The 22207-nt window shown below is 41.7% G+C and overlaps 2 pseudogenes; both read left to right on the top strand.

Annotated features, from left to right (window-relative positions):
- Window positions 1-4291: 4291 nt before the first annotated feature.
- Window positions 4292-5519, top strand: LOC123441700 (annotated as a pseudogene).
- Window positions 5520-5823: 304 nt separating this feature from the next.
- LOC123445776 lies at window positions 5824-5909 on the top strand (annotated as a pseudogene).
- The last annotated feature ends 16298 nt before the right edge of the window (window positions 5910-22207 follow it).

Genomic DNA, 22207 nt, shown 5'->3' with positions numbered 1-22207 from the left:
GTTCCAGGTGGCATGAGTTGTGAAACCATTTTCACATTGTCTTAAATGTTTACCAAACTTGCAACTCAGATATATATGTTTACCTCCACGATCACATCATAGACATATTATCTTCTTGTCTCGATGATCTTCAACTTCACTCTGAAATTACTTGAACCTTTCATTAATTGAGACTTGTTTTTCATGGATTAAATATACTATTATCTACTCAAATCTTCCGTGAAGTAAGAACATAATGCTATCCACTGCGTGCCTCAGTACTCATTCGACTGCACAGATCAAAAATGTATTACTTCCAACAAGTTACCTTCTTGTTCCATCCCACTTGAAAACGAGGTCTTCAGTCATCTTGCCCATGTGGTATGACTTGGAGGTCTCAAGTGATACAAAATCAAGTGAGTCCAAATGACCCATGTGCATGGAGTTTCTTCATGCGTTTATACCAATAGACATGGTTTGGATGTCTCAAACTTTTTAAAAACGAGTGAGTCCAAAGATCCATCAGTACGGAGCTTGTTCATGCGTTTTACACCAATATGACTCAAGTTGCAGTGCCACAAGTAAGTGATACTATCATTGCTACTTTGTATCTTTTGGCAACAATATTATGAACATGTGTATCACTACGATCGAGATTCAATAAACCATTCATTTTAGGTGCAAGACAATCGAAGGTATTATTCAAGTAAATAGAATAACCATTATTTGCTTTAAATGAATAACGATATTGCAATGAACATAATCCAATAAAGTTCATGCTCAACGCAAACACCAAATAACAATTATTTAGGTTTAAAACTAATCTCGATGGTAGAGGGAGCGTGCGATGTTTGATCACATCAACCATGGAAACACTTCCAACACAGATCGTCACCTCGCCTTCAGTTAGTCTCCGTTTATTCCGTAGCTTTTATTTTGAGTTACTAACACTTAGCAACTGAACTGGTATCTAATACCCTGTTGCTACTAGGAATACTAGTAAAGGACACATCAATATCATGTGTATCCAATATACTTTTGTTGACTTTGCCAGCCTTCTCATCTACCAAGTATCTAGGGTAGTTCCTCTTCAGTGATTGTTCCCCTCATTACATAATCACTTAGTCTCAGGTTTGGGTTCAACCTTGGGTCTCTTCACTAGACATTACAAGAAATATGCTCATACATGACGTTCTTTAAGATGTCGTTGATGAATTCGTCATAAAGCTATGACGATTTCATCCGAGATTGTCGTAAGCCATTTGAGGGGATCAAATCTACATATAAATTACGACGATGTGAGTCAAAAACGTCGTAACCACATAAGATGAGATCGTCATAACTTCTACAACGATAATAAAATGTCGTAACATGTTCTAACTATGTTGACATGTCACTCGTGGGTCCATTCTATCCCAGCTCATCCTAGTTTGTGAACCAACCTACTATTCTGTCATTCCAAAAATTCTCAAAAAATTCTCATAAATACTTTCGATCATATATTCCTCAAATATGTGAAAACCCTTCCTTCCATAGTTCAAAAATAATTCAGCAATATTCATGTTCCTATTGTGTTCAGAATAGCACTTTGTAAAGGAAGTGATATTTCTATTTCTTTGATTACCCCCATATTTTTGGGCATTCTTTCCTACCCAAATCATTGCCTCATGTAAAGTTCCGTAACGATTTGCCTAGTAAATATTTCTCAGCAAATTTCCAAATTTGTGTTCAGCTAAAAGCTTTGTGAAGGAAGTACTAGATAGGAATATCGTGATGAATTGAATTTTTTCCACATCTTCTATGTGCCCAAAACATAGCTCTCCACAAAATATTAGCCCCATCTAACAATCCATGAACTCATCATCCATTCTTTGTTTCTGAGAATATTTTCATTTTGTGAAACAACTACATTATATATTGCTTTATAGTTGATGAAAATTTACCACGGGATGAAACTGACCATATAACCTCACTCCACCAAATTTTAGCTCATTTAATTCATCATGTTTCCCTCAATATTTTTCCAATATTCTGTTCAGTAGAGAGCAGTGAAGGAAGTACAATTTGTGTTTATCCAAATTTTATGAAATTTTTATAGTGCCTTAATGTGCCCAAATTATCACCCTCCTCCAAATTTCAGCTCAATCCAATCATCTATGTGAGCCAAGTTTCAATTACCATTTTCTATCCAGATTGGCACATTGGGAAGGAAGTGTCACTTTGGAATGTACATATGGTATATTTTTTTTACAGTGCCTTCATATGCCCAAATTAACATCATACACCAAATTTCAGCTCTATCCATTCATTCATTTGATCCCAGCTCCAACATCCATATCTTTGCATAGTGTGTTAGTTTGCAAAGAAAGTTCCACCTAGATTCATCCATTTGAGCTAAAATTTTGCCAAGAGAGTCTCCGTAGTAGATGATCATCCTCAGCCAAATTTAGGCCCATTGTCTATGTTCATTACCCGCACCGCTAATCAAACACTTGGCTGCCAATTCATGTTTAAGCTTAGTTGAGTCTCCTCGTGAGATTATTCTATTGTATTCTTCTTCCTAACACCTACCAAGGGATTGTCCAACCCACCATACATGCTTATTCCACAAAGAACGCGTGGCAACGCAACAATCACGCGATGACCATACGGCTGGCACGCAAGTTCACGCGCTCGGGAGTTGGGGCCCTCGACCACCATCTAAACCTCGACGTCAAGGCACCACACCATGTATTTCTGATTAAATATATATACTTATGTACCTATAAATGATTTTTGGGAAAAAATAAAGAGCAAACTATAATGCAGCTGCAGTTCAAATTTGACCCGCTTCCAACTGAATCGGCAGAAATTTGTCTTTTTCATGAGAGGTGGATAAAAGGTTTTAACACTCAACCATTTTGTCAATTGTAAATTAAATATGTCCTATTATTCTATAAAAATGATTCGGTCCAATTTTGAAACAAATATATGGTAGGTCCTTCACAAAAAACTCATTTTGGTCACATGAAAAATGAAAAATGAATTTTTCATATAGTGAAAATGAAAACTTCCTTAATCAACATTGTTTGTCATTCCAACATGCACCCTTCTCCAAAATATGAGATCATTTGAATAAACTATGCCATGAATGCTACCATAACATTGATCATTTGACTTGAAATCCATTGTTCTCCACACATGATGGCTCATTTCTAAGAAACACTTTTTTAAAATAATTACCGTATTACAGGTTTACTATTTTTCCTCGTAACTTAGTCACATATGATGACACAATGCGAAGTTTTTGCATTTTTGATTTTTTTTAATTTGTTATGCCCGTTACAAAATGGGGTCGAAAAAGTGGGCATGGCCGTTCATAGCTAGGAGTGGAATCTTGCCAAAATTTTGTTGGATGTCTGATTAAATAGATAATTATTTACCTAAAAATAATTTTTTGGAAAAAAATCATGAGAAAACTATTAGGCACCTCTAGTTCAAATTTGACCCGCTTCGTGCTGAACCGGCTGTAATTTGTCTTTTTCACTAGAGGTGGATCGAAACCTTTTGGCACCCAACCATTTGCTCAATTGTCCATTAAATATCGACTAATATTTCAGAAAAATAATTTGGTTCAATTTTACAACAAATTTTTGGTAGGTCCTTCACAAAAGAACTCATTTTGGACACTCGGAAAAAGAAAAATGATTTTTTTGTGCAAAGAAAATGAAAAGTCCCTTTGGCAACATTGTTTGTCATTCCAACATGCACCCTTATGCAAAATATTAGATCATTTTAACAAATTATGCCATGAATGCTACAATAACATTGATCGTTTGACTTGAAATCCATTGATCTTCACACATGATGGCTCATTTCTAAGAACACTTTTTTAAAATAATTACCGTATTACAAGTTTATTATTTTTCCTGGTAACTTGGTCACATATGATGACACAATGTGAAGGTTTTGTATTTTTTGATTTGTTTTTGAATTTGTTATGCCCGTTTCAAAATGTGGTCGAAACAGCGGCCATCACCGTTCATAGCTAGGGGTTGAATCTTGCCAAAATTTTGTTGGATCTCTGATTAAATAGATACTTATTTACCTAAATAAGATTTTTTTGAAAAAAATCATGAGAAAACTATGAGGTACCTCTAGTTCAAATTTGACCCGCTTCGTGCTGAATAAAAGTTTTTGACACCCAACCATTTGGTCTTTTTCAAGAGAGGTGGATAAATTTGTCTTTTTCAAGAGAGGTGGATAAAAGTTTTTGACACCCAACCATTTGGTCAATTGTATATTAAATATGGACTAATATTTCAGATAATTGATGGAGTCAATTTTGCAACAAATATTTGGTAGGTTCTTCACAAAAAACCCATTTTTGCCACTCGGAAAATGATTAAAAAAGCTAGAAAGATCGGAAATGCATACAAATTGGTCCTCATACATAAAATCTGGTCTAACTCTAGTAAAAATTTGTGTGGTGCCCTTTTGCAAAATATTTTTGATAGATGCTTCACAAAATTTCTCTATTTTTAGTACTTGAAAATTATTTTAAAGCATTTATTTTCCGAACCAATGAGAAGTCTTCCCACGGATTGATGACATGGCGTCCATCCATCCATCCATCCATATCTCCATCCCACATCCATCCATCCATCTATCTACTGATTTTTTTAAGAAAGAGATACCCCACCCGCAGCCCAAACCCAAGCTCACACCCCCCATCGCACGCTTCTTCCCGATCAGGCGCCGCCAATCCTCTCCCCTCCGCCAGAGCCAGCGGCTCCCCCCACCTCCGATCGGGTGCCGCTAGCCCAATCTTCTCCTAGATCCGGCGCCGCCATATGCTCTCCTCTCCTCCTCCTCCCAGATCCGGAGCAACCGAGCCTCTCCAAGCCGCCCGCGCCTCTCTGGGATGCGTCTGTCGCAGCCGGCGGTGGAGTTTACGTCGGCGGAGGAGAAGCGGCTGTTCGCAGAGGCGCTGTAGGGCGGGACCATGGACGACTTCTTCAACTTCATCTCCAACTTCTAGACGCATTCGAAGCTGGCCTTTTGCGGCCTCGCCTCCCTCTACATCGTGCTGAACACGCTCGCCATCGACCTCGGGCGGCCGTGGAAGGGGCCCAGGCGGTGGTTCGACGAGTTCATGCTCGATTGTTGCGAGCCCCTCCACAAGGTCAAGGCCGAGGGCATTCACCTTCGGCAAGGTGGTCTACCTCGCCCACTTCGCCGGCGCAAGAGTCCAGTCCTTCCCGGCCGACCAGACCACCATCCACAACTTCTGTGCCCACCTCGCGGCGCTGTCGCTGGACCCGAGCAGCCTCACCATACCGGTCTACCTACTCCCGCGCTCCACGGAGGCTCTGGCCAGCGGCCGCGACTGGACCGTGCCCGTGGACGCGCCGGCGCAGATGTGGTCGCTGCACGTCGGCAACGCCTTCGAGGAGGACAATTATCGCGGTGGCCTGGACCTCCACCTGCACATGTCGGGGTACTCCTACCACTGGTTCCATTTCCATAGGATGTTCGGTAACGTCTCACCGTCGGCATAGCACCAACTCAATAAACATTCAGTTGATCTTCCTCTGCACTTGTATTATTACCCGGGAGCAATCATGATCCCTGTGAGTGACTGACATGTCTGCGCTCCAAGGAAGTAGAACTGGCCACACTTTTTTTTGTCTAGTAAAGGCCTCCTGATTTTCAGTGCTTCATGTGGCAAGAATTGACATCGCCGTAACTTACGCAGAGGGACTAGGAAGGCGCGCACGCCTTGATGCCATCACTATATATATATTGTTGTAGAGATGCTTGAGGTGGTTTTCTTATTGTGGTACACAATTGAGTTTGTCAGCTAAGCATATGATGTTACAAGGAGATGCTACTGAGATGTCACCCATCGTTGAAGTATCTTAAACCGGGCTTTTTAAAACTGCTGCTTGGGTTAGCTAGTGCTAGTAGCTTAGAGTGAGTATTGCTTATCTGCTTGTCAATCCAAATCCACAACACACTTAATCTAGCAGTGGTCCATTGCTTGTCTAATTAGCCCTTCCAATTGCTATTAGGTGGGTCACCGATTGAGAGTGCATTTGCTGCACAATATCCATGAGCTTTGCTCTAAATATTTGTTGTTGGATGAATGTATCCAATGAAGGCAAGGGAAAGGGGTCAAACTATGTCCAAACTATTGATGAATTAAGAAATTCCTTATGGTTTTGGTTTCTAAATTCAGTATATCTTGTTCATTACCAGTGCATCTAAAATAACTTGTTGTGCATAGTGTCAAAATATTCATGTGATCTCAAACCTGTGGCCAAACTGTTGTATATTATGATTTCAGTAAGGAGCTCAAGTTCTTAACACAAACTTGCTAAGTTTGGAGCACTAACTTTAATTTATGTTCATGCAAGAAATGGACTGATTCCTTTGAAATTCCTGTGTTGGAAACAGTCCCTTACTCTAGTCACGTAACTGTATAATCTGTCCCGCTTCTAGGTTTCCAGCACTTGAATCTTTCGTTAGGAGAGTTTGAAGCTGCTCGTATATTCTCAACCATTGAACGCTTTTAGTCATCCTCTTCGCTCGAGTAACAATGCTCAGTACAACTCTTGTCTAGTCTCCAGGATAATAAATCATGTTCTTTCATGGTTCCAAAAATACTTGTACTCCATGTTTCCAGAAAACAGTAACATCACACATGTCGAAAAATACTGGAATAAATTAGATGTAAAAAAACTGGAATAAATTAGAAGTGGAGCATTGCTTGATTTATATACTTGATGACCAGAACTCGTTCACGAGCTAAAAACAAGGTCTTGATGTCCCCCTTACAGAAAAATTATCATATATGTTCCTGCATGATGCGTGTATGCATGTTCGATGGTCACGTTCTAGTGTACTAGCTAGCTAGTAAGCATTGTTTGCTTAGTGCTCTCCTGCTTGGTTGGCTAAACATATTCATTTGTTTGATTTGGCTTCACAGTTACATATTTTGATTTGAACTTGGCCTATGTTTGTGCTCAGCTCAGTTTCTGTTAATTATCTTGAATGGTGTGGTACCGTGTCTATGCGCGCACAACTTCCTCTCACAAAAAAAAAACTAAGTGCATGTCTCTCTCACTCTTGTTCGCATTTATTTTAACATCATATTCATGTAGAACACAAATATTTTTAGTTGTAATATTTTTCATATTTATTTCCTTTTGATTGATTCATGTGAAGTGTAATGTTCTTGTAGGATGACAAGTTGTCGCATCTCGAGCATGTCTCATAGGAGAGTGGAATGAAGTCCATTGTACTGTTGGGATAGTAGCAGATGTGCCATTGTTCTATTGTGCAATTATGTCCGTTCTTGCTATATTCCTGTGTAAGGAAATGTATTCATGAGATGAGTTATTGTGTTATGTAAACCTGGGAGATGTATAATGTGATGTTATATGATGGATGATTTTAATTCGACTTGGAGTTTGCTTGATTTGAATATGAAATAGTGTTGGATTTAATATTGGACAAATAATTGGGTTGAAAAGGCCCAACTAATAGAAATGAAACCAAGTTCTCGAACAAAAAGTTGCTGAATTCAAAAATGAAAAAAAGGCCGAAACTGAAACTGGACCAAATGTATTTGGACACTAAAAGGCCAGGGCCCAAATTATAATGATACAAAAAAATTCGAAAAAAAATACTAGAATTGGGTGTAAATAGGCTAAGGCCCAAAAATAAGCCCAATAATAAAAAGCCCAAAAAAATAAAACCAGCCCATGTGATCACTTGAAATGGGTTGGGCTGATTTCAACCATGACGTTTTGATTTCGTCGTAATTTTGCCACGTAGGACTAGGTTAGATTGCCAATGATGATTTAGGATCATCGTAAAGGTTAAGATGATCCAGGAATCATCGTACAAGTTACGACGATTTCGATCAAAGCGTCTTTGCTGTCAGTTTTTGACGCTTCGTTTTTCGTCGTAAGATCGTCGTAAACTAAAAACCGTGACGATGTAGTGACGAAAATATAGCGTCGTGTATTAGCATATTTCTTGTAGTGATAGCAACAACTGGTTTGCCGTTTTATGAATTATCCCTTCTTGCCCTTGCCCTTCTTGAAGTTAGTGGTTTTACTAACCATCAACAATTGATGCTCCTTTTCAATTTCTATTTTTGTGGTGTCAAACATCACGAATAGCTCAAGGATCATCATATGTATCCCTGATATGTTATAGTTCATGACGAAGCTCAATCAGCTTGGTTGCAGTGACTTTGGAGAACCATTACTATCTCACCTGGAAGATTAACTCCCACTCGATTCAAGCGATTGTAGCACTCAGACAATCTAAGCACATGCTCAACGATTGAGATTTTATCCCTTACTTTGTAGACAAAGAATCTTGTCGGAGGTGTCAAACCTCTCAACAAGGCCACGAGCATGAAATCGCAATTTCATCTCTTGGAACATCTCCTATGTTCCGCGATGTTCGAAACGTCTTTAGCACCTCAATTCTAAGCCGTTTAAGCAATGTGCATTGAACTATCATGTAATTATGAAAAACATGTATGTAAGATGTTCGCAACATCCACATACCACGCTTGGGGTTCAGCACATCGAGCGGTGCATTAAGGACATAAGCCTTCTGCGCAGCAATGAGGACAATCCTCAGTTAATGGACCAAATCCGCATAATTGCTACTTCTATCTTTCAACTAAGTTTACTCTAGGAACATATCAAAAACCCATAGATCTATAGCGAAAGTTATAACATGATTTGCAATGACCTTTTGACTATGTTCATGATAATTGAGTTCATCTAATCAAATTACTAATGAACTCGCACTCAGATCGACATCCCTCTAGTCATCCAAGTGTTACATGATCCACGTCGACTAGCCCATGTCCGATCATCACGTGAGACGGACTAGTGATTAATGGTGAGCATCTTTATGCTGATCGGATCAACCATATGACTCATGTTTGACCTTTCTGTCTCCCGTATTCGGGGCCATGTCTATACATGCTAGGCTCGTCGAGTCAACCTAAGTGTTCTGCCTGTGTAAACTGTCTTACACCCGTTGTATGCAACGTTAGAATCTATCACAACCGATCATCACGTGGTGCTTCGAGACAACGATCCTTCGCAACGGGGCACACTTAGGGAAATACATATATCGAAATTTTAATGAGGGATCATCTTATCATTGCTACCGTTGTTCTAAGAAATAAGATGAAAAACAAGATAAACATCACATGTATTCATATAGTGACATTATATGGCCAATATCATCTTGTTCCTTTGATCACCATCTACGGGGCACCATGATCATCATTGTCACCGGCAAGACACCATGATCTCCATCATTGTGTCTCCATGAAGTCGTCACACTAACTATTACTTCTACTACTATAGCTAATGTTTAGCAATAAAGTAAAGTAATCACATGGCATTGCATGTCACACAATAAATTAAGACAACTCCTATGGGTCATGCCGGTTGTCATACTCATGGACATGCAAGTCGTGAATCGTATTACATGAACATGATCAATCTCATACATCACATATGTAACATCACATCCTTTTGGCCATATCACATCACATAGCATACCCTCCAAAAACAAGTTAGACGTCTTCTAATTGTTGTTGCAAGTTTTACGTGGTTGATTAGGGTTTCTAGCAAGTACGCTTCTTACCTACGTGACAGGCACAACGTTGATATGCCAATGCAATTTACCCTTCATAAGGACCCTCTTCATCGAATCCGACCCGACTAAAGTGGGAGAGACAAACACCTGCTAGCTACCTTATGCAGCAAGTGCATGTCGGTCGGTGGAACCAGTCTCATGTAAGAGTGCGTGTAAAGTCGGTCTGGCCCGCTTCATCCCACGATGCCGCCGAATCAAGATAAGACTCGTAACGGCAAGCAATTGACAAAATCAGCACCCACAAGTTTTGTGTTCTACTTGTGCATAGAATCTATGCATAGAACCTTGGCTTTGATGCCACTATTGGGGAACGTAGTAATTTCAAAAAAAATCCTATGTCACACAGGGATCTACTATGGAGAAACCAGCAACGAGCAAATGGGTAGAGCATCTTCATACATTCGAAGATCCCTAAGCGGTAGCGTTGCTAGAACGCGGTTGATGGAGTCGTACTCGCAGCGATCCAGATCGTGGTGGATTCCGATCTATGCACCGAACAACGGTACCTCTGGGTTCAACACACATGTAGCCCGGTGATGTATCCAATGCCTTGATCCAGCAAGGAGGGAGGAGAGGTTGAGGGAGAGCTCCGGCAGCACGATGGTGTGGTGACGGGGGAGCTGCATGGTATTCCAACAGGGCTTCGCCAAGGACTACGGAGGACGAGGAGGAGGAAGAGTAGGGCTGCGCCGAGAGAGACAGAGAGAGAGAGAGAGAGAGAAGTTCTCTCAAATCATCCCAAAGCTCTCACCATATATAGGAGGAGAGGGAGGAGGGTTTTCCACCCTAAGGGTGCGGCATCCCTGGATGGCTTTGAGCGGCGGCCAAGGTGGTGGAGGCGCCCTAGGGTGGGCCTTGAGGCCCAAGGTGGCCTCCCCACGCCTAGGGTTTTGCCTCCCCCACCCCTTGCTGCGCCTTGGGCTGATTGTGGAGGTGCACCAGCCCACTTAGGGGCTGGTTCCCACCGACTTTTGGCCCATGTAGCAGCTTCGAGCAGGTGGCACTTGCCGGTGGACCCCCAGAACCCTTCCGGTGGTCCCCGTACATTACCGGTGTCGCTCGAAACACTTCCGGTGACCAAATACTCACTTCGTATATATGAATCTTAACCTCCGGACCATTCCAGAACTCCTCATGTCCTTCGAGATCTCATCCGGGACTCCGAACAACCTTCGGTAACCACGTACACTATTCCCCTATAAACCAGGCCTCATCGAACCTTAAGTGTGTAGACCTACGGGTTAGGGAAGCATTCATACATGACCGAGACACCTCTTCGGTCAAAAACCAACAGCGGGTCTGGATATCCATGGTGGTTCCCAGATGTTCCATCACGATCTCATCGGATGAACCACGATGTTGGGGATTCGATCAATCCCGTATGCAATTCCCTTTGTCTACCGGTATAATACTTGCCCAATATTCGATCGTTGGTATCCCAGTACCTTGTTCAATCTCGTTGCCGGCAAGTCTCTTTACTCGTTTCGTAACACATCATCCCATGGCTAACTCCTTAGTCACATCGAGCTCAGTATGATAATGGATTACCGAGGGGGCCCAGAGATACCTCTTCGTCACACGGAGTGACAAATCCGAGTCTCGATTCACACAACCCAACAAACACTTTCGGAGATACCTGTAGTGCACCTTTATAATCACCCAGTTATGTTGTGACGTTTGATACACCCAAAGCACTCCTACGGTATCCGGCAGTTGTACAATCTCATGATCTAAGGAAATGATACTTGACATTATAAAAGATTTAGCAGACGAACAACACGATCTAGTGCTATGCTTAGGATTGGGTCTTGTCCATCCACATCATTCCCCAATGATGTGATCCCGTTATCAATGACATCTAGTGTTCATGATCAGGAAACCATGATCATCAATTGATCAACGAGCTAGCCAACTAGAGGCTCACTAGGGACACATTATCATCTATATATTCACACATGTATTACCATTTCCGATTAATACAATTATAGCATGAAGAATAGACAATTATCATGAACTAGGAAATATAATAATAACCAATTTATTTGTGCCTCTAGGGCATATTTCCAACAAATCCTTACCATTTTCTTTAGTGTAGAGGTGGCCGTTTGTGGGCATTGGAATCTTGACGCTTTTGCAGTCTTGCATGCCGAATTTCTTCAGGACATCCTTGAGGTATTTCTCTTGAGAGATGAAGATGACATTGCATTGTTGACGAATTTGAAGACCTAGGAAGAATTTCAACTCCCCCATCATAGACATTTGATATTCTTCACCCATCATATAGACAAACTCGTCACTCTAACGTTTGTTAGTATAACCAAAGGTAATATCGTCTACATATATTTAGCACACGAATAGTTCATTGTCATAGGATATTGTGAAAAGAATTGGGTCGAGTGAACCTAGTTTGAGGCCTTTCTTCATGAGGAATTCCTTCAACGTGTCATACCACACCCGAGGGGCCTGCTTGACGCCATAGAGAGCCTTGTTGAGTCTAAAGACTTTGTTAGGATGCTTTGGGTCTTTAAAATATGGGGGCTGAGCAACATATACTTCTTCCTCAAGCTTACCATTTAGGAATGCACTTGTCACATCCATTTGACGTAATATTATATTATGATGGTTAGCATAAGAAAGCAATATACGAATATATTCAAGTCTAGCAACACGTGCAAAAGTTTCATGAAAGTCAATTCCATCAATCTGTGTAGTCTTGTGCTACAAGCCGAGCCTTATTCCTTAATACCTGACCATCTTTGTCTTGCTTGTTTCGATAGGTCCACTTGGTATTGATGATATTGTGGTTGTGAGGATCAGGCCGTTTGACAAGTTCCCACACATTGTTAAGTTTGAATTGATGTAGTTCCTTTTGCATTGCTTGAATCCACTCAGGATCCATAAAGGCTTCATCAATATTTAAGGGTTATGTGATACACAGAAAGAAAGAGTGCCCACAATAGTTATTGAAAGGTGAAGTTTTTGAGCGAGTGAGGGGACCTGGTGCATTGATTTCATCGAGGATTTTGTCAATTTGCACATCATTTGCAACCCTTGGATGAGCAGGTTGACGACTTTGTTGGGGTTGAGGATTTTGATTAGCAACAATTTCCTCAAGTGCACTAGCATGAATTTATTTATTGTTTGGGATGACTTCTTCAACAAGTAGAGGTTCTTCAGTGGGGATGATATCTTTAGTTGCCTTGAACCTAATGGGTTCCTCAGGAGGCATTTCATCTAGCACAGGAGGCGTGTGCTCTCTTTGCGAGCCGTTAGTTTCATAGAACCACACTTCTACAGTTTCAACAACTTTGTTGTGGTAGTTGTTGAAGACTCTATATGTATGCGAGTCCTTTCCATAACCAAGCATAAAAGCCTTATGTGCTTTCGCTGCAAATTTAGAACTGTGGTGATGATCTCTAATTCAGCATCTTTCACCGAAGACTTTGAATTAACTTACGTTGGGTTTCTGGTTAGTGAGGAGTTCATATGATGTCTTTTTTAGGAATTTGTGAAGACATACCCTGTTGATGATGTGGCAGGTAGTATTGATTGCCTTAATCTTGAAATGACGAAGGGTATGATATTCGTCAGGCATAGTGCAAGCCATCTCAACAAGAGTCATATTCTTGCGCTTGATACGTCTCCATCGTATCTACTTTTCCAAACTCTTTTGCCCTTGTTTTGGACTCTAATTTGCATGATTTGAATGGAACTAACCTGGACTGACGCCGTTTTCAGCAGAATTGCCTTGGTCTTATTTTTGTGTAGAAATCAAAGTTCTCCAAACGTCCTGAAAATTTACGGGGAGCATTTTTGGAAAATATGAAAAATATCTGCGCCAAGATCCACCTGAGGGGGTGGGCCAGTGGGTCACAACCCCTGCCTCCGCCACCCCCCTGGTGGCGGTGAGCAAGCTTGTGGGGCCCACACAGCCCTGCCGCCCCCAACCTCAGGTCTATAAGTTCACTTTCGTCCCAGAAAAAAGAAAAAGAGAACATTTCGTCGCATTTGAGATACGGAGGCGCCGCCACAACCTGATCTTCATCTGGAGGGCAGATCTGGAGTCTGTCTTGGGCTCCGTAGAGGGAAATCGTCGCCATCGTCATCATCAATATTCTTCCCTCTCCAATTCCATGAAGCTCTTCGTCGTTCGTGAGTAATCTATTCGTAGGCTCGCTGGGCGGTGATGAGTAGGATGAGATCTATCATGTAATCGAGTTAGTTTTGATGAGGATTGATCCCTAGTATCCACTATGTTCTGAGATTGATGTTGCTACTACTTTGCCATGCTTAATGCTTGTCACTAGGGCCCGAGTGCCATGATTTCAGATCTGAAATTATTATGTTGTCACCAATATATGTGTGTTTCAGATCCGATCTTGCAAGTTGTAGTTACCTACTATGTGTTATGATCCGACAACCCCGGAGTGACAATAACCGGAACCACTCCCGGTGATGACATAGTTTGAGGAGTTCATGTGTTCACCAAGTGCTAATGCGTTGGTCTGGTTCTTTATTAAAAGGAGAACCTTAATATCCCGTAGTTTCCTTTTGGACCCCGCTGCCATGGGAGGGATGGACAATAGATGTCATGCAAGTTCTTTTCCCTAAGCACGTATGACGACACACGGAATGCATGCCTACATCACATTGACGAACGGGAGCTAGCCACATATCTCTCCGTGTTATAACTGTTGCATGATGAATACCATCCAAACAAATCACTAACCCATTGCCTACGAGTTTTTCCTACTGCTGCTGTTACTTGTCTTGCTCTGCTGCTGTTACTACTGTTGCTGCTGCTGTTACTTGTTTTGCTCTGCTGCTGTTACTACTGTTCCTACTGCTATTACTTGTCTTGCTCTGCTGCTGCTACTGTTGCTACTATTGTCGCTTGCTACTGTTGCTACTTGCTACTGCTGTCACTACTGTTGTTCCTGGCCACTGTCGTTACTCGCTACTTTGTCGTTACTACTTTGCTTGTAGATACTAATCTTTCAGGTGTGGTTGAATCTGACATATTCAGTTGCTAATACTTGAGAGTATCCTCTCACCTCCTATAGGCGTACCAACAAATTTGGGTTGAATAGTCTACCCTCAAAAACTGCTACGATCCCACGCGCTGGTGGGCCGTCAACAACATTCTTCTAGTTTCGATTGCTGGAGACTGCTAGCAGCATTCTTCTGGTGCCGTTGCAAGGGAAGCACAACTGACATCAAGCATTTTTCTGGCGCCGTTGCTGGGGAGGTATTTCTATATTCTCTGAGTGACTTGGGATTTATATCTGTTGATCACTATGAAGAATCTGAAGGACCGAAGACCAAAGTCTTGCCCTCAACTACGAGGGGAGGTAAGGAATTGCCATCTAGCTCTGCACTTGATTCACCTTCAGTTATGAGTAAGTTTGCGACATCACCTCCTGCTAGAAATCTTGATATGTCGCATGTGCTTGATCATGCTACTACTAGAGATGCTATGCTTGATACTATGCTTGATACTATGCCTGATACTGCTAGAGATGCTATGCTTGATACTATGCCTGATACTGCTAGAGATGCTATGCTTGATACTATGCCTGATACTGCTAGAGATGCTATGCTTCATACTATGCCTGATACTGCTTTGCCTGATATTGCTAGAGATGCTATGCCTGATACTGCTTTGCCTGATGATGCTAGAGATGCCATTTTGCCTGATGATGGTAGGCTTGATACTGCTAGAGATACTACTTTTCCTGATGTTCCACTGGGGGTATTCCTTGATGCTCATATTGCTAGAGTTACTGCCAATGCTCGTGATGCTTCTGAAACTACCGATACTATTGAGATAGAACCTGCTTTTGCTCCTGTTAGATCTAGCTCTCCTAGATATGAATTGCCTGATATACCTGAGGGTTACGTTATGGAGGGAGAGATAGCTGAGGACTTTCTTGCATGTAAGGATGCCTATGACGTTGAGAAATTACTTCTCAACTGGAAGGAAAAATCTCTGAAAGCTAGGATGAAATACGACCTGAAGTTTTCCACTTCACCTATCTTTATCACCGATAAGGATTATGAATTCTCTATCGACCCTAAGATAATCTCTTTAGTCAAATCTTATCCTTTTCACGATTGTGAGTCTGAGACGGTCGTAGCCCATCTTGCCAAACTACACGATATAGCCACCCTTTTCCCTAATGAGTAGAAGATCCGCCACTACTATATCCTTAAGTTGTTTCCTTTCTCAATAAAGGATGACGCTAAAGCCTGGTTCACCACTCTTGCTCCTGGATGTGTGAGTAGTCCTCATGATATGGTCTATTACTTCTGTGAGAAATATTTCCCTCCCCATAAGAAGCAAGCTGCCTTGTAGGAAATATACAACTTTGCTCAACTCCAAGAACACAGTCTCCCACAAACTTGGGGGAGGCTCGTCCAGCTACAAAATGCTTTGCCTGATCACCCTCTTAAGAACAACGAGATACTTGATATCCTCTATAACGGACCTACCGATGCCTCTAGAGACCACCTAGATAGTTGTGCCGGTTGTGTTTTTAGGGAACGAACTGTAGAACAAGCTGAGACCCTACTAAATAACCTCTTGATCAACGATAATGCTTGGACTATTCCCGAACCACCTCCTAAGCCAACTCCGAAGAAAAGAGGTATTCTATTCCTCAGTCCCGAAGATATGCAAGAAGCCAAGAAATCTATGCAAGAGAAAGGCATTAGATCTGAAGATGTCAAAAATCTACCACCTATCGAAGAGATCCATGGTCTCGATAACCCGATACAGGTAGTAGAAGTGAATTCTCTGTGTAGGTTTGATGAGAGTGATATTCCTTTTGACAAACCTGCTAGCCTATGCTTTTATGAATTTGACAACTTTGTTGCCAAGCAACATAGTTTCAATGATTATGTTAGCATACATCTGGAACAAAGTACTCGTATGCTTAGCCATTTAAGTGCTTGTGTAGACACAAATGTCAATGATCCGAAACTTCCGAGTAAACATGCCTCTATGATTACTACTCAGGTAGAACAAGTACTTAAAGCTCAGAATGACGTGCTGAATGAATTAAATGACAACTCTGTCAGAGTCATTACTAGAGGAGTCAAAATGACTCAGGAACCTTTGTATCCTGAAGGTCATCCTAAGAGAATTGATCAAGATTCTCAAGGAATCAATGCTGATGCACCTAGTCATCCTAAGGAGAAGAAGAAAGATGATAGAAACCTACATGCCAGTTCACAAAATACTGTCAGACCTGAAGAACCTAATGATATTTCTGCGTCTGATGCAGAAACATAATGTGGTGATGAACATGAACCTGGTGACAATATGGACATTAATGTTCATAATAATGCTCAACCTAGCAATGATGAGGATGTGGAGATTGATCCTTCGGTTAATCCTGATGACCCACAACCTAAGAGATACGATAAGAATGACTTTACTGCTAGGAAGCATGGTAAAGAAAGGGAACCATGGGTTCAGAGATCTATGCCCTTTCCTCCTAAGCCATCCAAGAAAAAGGATGATGAGGATTTTGAGCGCTTCGTTGAGATGATAAGACCCATCTTTCTACAGATGCGGTTAACTGATATGCTCAAGATGTCTCCGTATGCCAAGTATATGAAAGATATCGTGACTAATAAAAGGAAGATACCGGATCTTGAGATCTCCACCATGCTTGCCAATTACACTTTCAAGGGTGGAACTCCTAAGAAACTTGGTGATCCCGGAGTGCCCACTATACCTTGCTCCATTAAAAGAAACTACGTAAGAACTGCCTTATGTGACCTTGGAGCTGGTGTTAGTGTTATGCCGCTCTCTCTTTATCGTAGACTTGAATTGGATAAGTTGACACCCACTGAAATTTCTCTGCAGATGGCCGACAAATAAATTGCTTTCCCTATCGGCATTTGCGAGGATGTGCCTGTTGTGGTTGCTAACACCACTATCTTAACAGACTTTGTTATCTTGGATATTCCCGAGGATGATGCCATGGCTGTCATCCTCGAAAGACCCTTTTCAAACACTGCAGGGGCTGTTATAGATTGAAACAAAGGCAATGTCACTTTCCATTTCAATGGTAATGAGCACACAGTGCACTTTCCGAAGAAACGATATCAAGTACATTGCATCAATGCTATCGAACAGACTTCGTCGATTCTTAGTGGGAGCTTTGAATGCCCTATTCCTCGTGTCAAGATGAAGTATGATTTGCTTGTTGGGGAGATACATATCCCCATTGAGGTGACTTAGTGGCTATTCAAAAATTCTCCATTCTCTCTTGCGATTCGAGAGGGTTTTGTCATGGGGACTTGATCAACCCCATTGACGGATTTCTTTCGATGACCATGAAATGGATGAATCAAAGAGTCACGTACCTCTGTTTTGAGCTTTCATTTTCTGTTGCTTAGAAGAAAATGATAGAATTAGTTTAGTTTTTCCTATTTTCTGTTTTAGCGTCCCGGAGAAAAATACCTCGAAAATAAAAGTTCTCCGATGGTCCTGAAAATTTAGTATGATTTTTTCTGGAATTTTTGAAAATTACTGGGCCTGAGAGATCGCTTGGGGCCCAAACTAGTGGGCCACAAGCCCTGCCACCGCCACCCCCTGGTGGCGGAGGGCAAGCTTGTGGGGCCCACAGGGATCCCCTCCATTCATTCCAGCTCCCACTCTCTTCTTCCACCTCCAGAAAAAATTGTTTCACACCTCAAACCCATGTTTTTGCTCATTTGGCTGTGATTTTCGATCTCCTTGCTCAAAGCACCATTCTCCATACCATTTTGGGGAAATTACTCCTTGGTAAGTGACTCCTCCATTGGTCCAATTAGTTTTTGCTCTAGTGCTTTATCCTTCGCGTATTCTTGCTACCTTGGTGACCCTGTTCTTGAGCTATAAATGTTGATTTTAGCTGGTCCCAAGTAGTTTTAGCGCGTGATACGGTCTCTAGGCACTAGTAGGAGTAGTTGCTACAAGGAGTGGTGGGTCTTCATTCACTTTTCTGTTGAACTTCAAAAATTTCAGCAAAAGGAAATTATGTTCAGGAGGAACTTTCATGGTGGTTCCTCAAGTAAGAAGGGTCCTCGTCTTTCTTTTCGGGAGCCCGAAGCTTTTCAACTAAGGGACACACCGGTACAACCATGTGAATGGCCTTCCGATGAGTTTATGATCGAAGCATTTTCAAGGATGAGTTTGATAAACTTGTCCGCAATGTCGGGTTAGAAGAATTCCTCTCAGATAAATGGGAACAGTATGCTATGCTCACTGCCTCTTTCGTGTGTAGATTTAGATTTTCAGTTATCCTTGACTCATCCATACTGTTTGATATGTACATTAAATACTATACTGTGGATTTGGAGGATTTCAATAGGATTTGCAAGATACCCGATGGGGGTAGTATTAATGATCCTTCTAAGTCTTTGGTCAGAGACTTTGTCTCCAGTATAACTGTTGGAGAAACCAGAGATATCACGCAAGCCACCATAGGAAGCATCCATTTCCCTGCCTTGCACTACCTTGCCCTCTTCATAGGTAGGTGCATTAACGGCAAGGGTGCACATTGTCACCTATGCGCTTCCGACCTTAGTATCCTTAAGAGCGCAGTAACAGGTGACAGGAGCTTCAATATGGGAGCTATAATAGCAAGGAGGCTGAATAAAAATGCCAGTGAGGGGGATTTCTCTCGTGGAGTTTATGCTACACGCTTAGCAAATTTTCTTGGAGTATCCATCCATCCAGAAGACCCTCCTCTCCGTACAGCCTACATTGATCGTGTCGCTCTAACACGCTACCAGTTCCTTGAGAGAGATCATGGAACCCTCCTATATTGCTTTATATTTAACCGGCAACGTGTTTTCCATATTACCCTTCCTGCTCCTACTTTCTTTGACTTTCAGGCAAAATGAAGATACTACATAACCATAGGAGAGGCACAGGAGTATGAGAGGGAGGCGACGACTGCTCGAATTCGTGAGGCAGCTATTCAGGCAGTGGCTGCAGCACTCCCGTATAACACCCATTATGACTTTGGGTTTCGCCAGGATCATCCATGTGAGTAGACCAAGCTAGGCCTAAAGCCTAAGCTTGGGGGAGTACGTGTTCTCACCGACTTTACATTCATGCTTATGCTTTCACTTTGTTAGCCGATGTTTACAGTTTGCCACTGTATTATCCATGCTAGTTTATTTTCGTTTTCTTGTTTTCTTGTTTTGTGTCCTTTTGAGAAAAACCCAAAATGATTTTTCTTTCTTCTTTTGCTTGTTGGGAGCTTTCCCGTGTAGATAGTTTTCTTTTTATTTGGGTCAAGGTAGAAGATATTGGTTTCAATGTTTAGTGGTTCTTGCATGCTTACCTGTTTAGCTTTCAAAAGAGCCATATTACTTTGTCTTCTCGTTTGTGTTAGCCTGCAGATTCAGCTTAGTCTAGTGCACGAGCACTCTTATTATTGTTCACATCGTTCGATCGTGCATGTGAAAGGCAATAATGATGATATATGATGAAGTGACTAAGACTGAAAAGCTGGTATGAACTCTATCTATTTTGTTTTTGTAAATATGACTAGCTTGTCGACCTAGATTCAGCTTTGTTGTGAGAGAACCATGTTCGCAATGACAACTTAGAGCTCATAGTTTCTTATGCCATGCTTATTTAGCTAAGAGTTTATAATGGTTTGTCTTGAATGCCAATATAGATTTTGAAATGACTATGATGTAGTATGATAGGATGGTATTCTCCTTTGAATGTTTCAAGTGGCTTGACTTGGCGCATGTTCATGCATGTAGTTGAAACAAAATCAACATAGCCTCTATGATGTTCATGTTCATGGTGATTTATATCATGTTCATACTTGCATTCAATGTTAGTCAAACTCATTGCATCTTGATGACTGTTGTCGCTCTCTAGTTGGTCGCTTCCCAGTCTTTTGCTAGCCTTCACTTGTAGTAAGCGGAATACTGCTTGTGCATCCACTTCCATAAACCCAATTTTTTTCCATGAGAGTCCACCATACCAACCTATTTGCGGTATCTAATTGCAGTTCCAAGTAAATTTGCATGTGCCACTCTCTAAACCTTCAGGAAATAATCTGTTTTGCATGCCCGAACCGCTCATGGGTGACAGGGGGCTATTGGTATCTTCCATGCTAGGAGTGTTATCCTCCACATGTGTTTATTCACTGTCATTCACGAGAAAGGGGCCGGTAATTGGAATGCCCAGTTCCACGCTTAAATCGAAAACATAACTGTGAAACAAGACTCCCCCCGGACTGATGTTAGTATGGACTGTACCCGAGGATTCAGCTAGCCGTGGAGTGTGATTGATTGGTGGTGTGGGAGTTAAAATTTACTTTTCTGTTTGGGAACCGCCTATAGCATGATTAGCATGGAAGATATTGAGAACTCTTAGTCATTCTGTTGACAATGAAAGCATGCCACCCAAAATTATTATCTCTGTTTTCAAAGCTTGAGCTCTGGCACCTCTGCAAATCAATGCTTCCCTCTGTGAAGGGCATGTCTATTTATTTTCCTGTTGAGTCATCCTCCTCTTTTATAAGCACCAATTAGATAGCACCTCTGTCATTTTTATGCTTTGCTTTTGATTGATATTGAGTATGACTATGAATGGATCTTCGTAGCTATGAATTACAATGTTTAGTCAGCCCTTGATCTTTGAAAGTGCTCTGCATTTATGTTTTGCGGTCTCAGAAAGAGCTAGCGAGATACCCCCTATTCATTTTGCTTCATGCTTATTTTGATTGAAGTGTTGGTATTTGAAACTCATTATTATTTGCTCTTTAGCTGATTATGCCATTCATATTAGTTTACCATGAGACCTTTGTGTCATTTGCTTATGTGGTTAACTTGTGATCTTGCTGAAATTTTGGTTATGAGTTATAGTTGCAACAACAAGATCAAACAGTGTTTGTCAAAGCTTTTATTTCTCTCTCAGTTTGTCAACTGAGTTACTTGAGGACAAGCAAGGTTTTAAGCTTGGGGGAGTTGATACGTCTCCATCGTATCTACTTTTCCAAACTCTTTTGCCCTTGTTTTGGACTCTAATTTGCATGATTTGAATGGAACTAACCTGGACTGACGCTGTTTTCAGCAGAATTGCCTTGGTGTTATTTTTGTGCAGAAATCAAAGTTCTCCAAACATCCGGAAAATTTACGGGGAGCATTTTTGGAAAATATGAAAAATATCTGCGCCAAGATCCACCTGAGGGGGTGGGCCAGTGGGCCACAAGGCCTGCCTCCGCCACCCCCCTGGTGGCGGTGGGCAAGCTTGTGGGCCCCACACAGCCCTGCCGCCCCCAACCTCAGGTCTATAAGTTCACTTTTGTCCCAGAAAAAATAAAAAGAGAAGATTTCGTCGCGTTTGCGATACGGAGGCGCCGCCACAACCTGTTCTTCATCTGGAGGGCAGATCTGGAGTCTGTCTTGGGCTCCAGAAAAGGGAAATCGTCACCATCGTCATCATCAACCTTCTTCCCTCTCCAATTCCATGAAGCTCTTCGTCGTTCGTGAATAATCTATTCATAGGCTCGCTGGGCGGTGA

Source organism: Hordeum vulgare, chromosome 3H (genome assembly GCF_904849725.1).
Source record: "Hordeum vulgare subsp. vulgare chromosome 3H, MorexV3_pseudomolecules_assembly, whole genome shotgun sequence".
Lineage (NCBI taxonomy): Eukaryota > Viridiplantae > Streptophyta > Magnoliopsida > Poales > Poaceae > Hordeum > Hordeum vulgare.
Note: the sequence above shows the minus strand (reverse complement) of the source record. Positions and strands in the feature narration are given on the sequence as shown.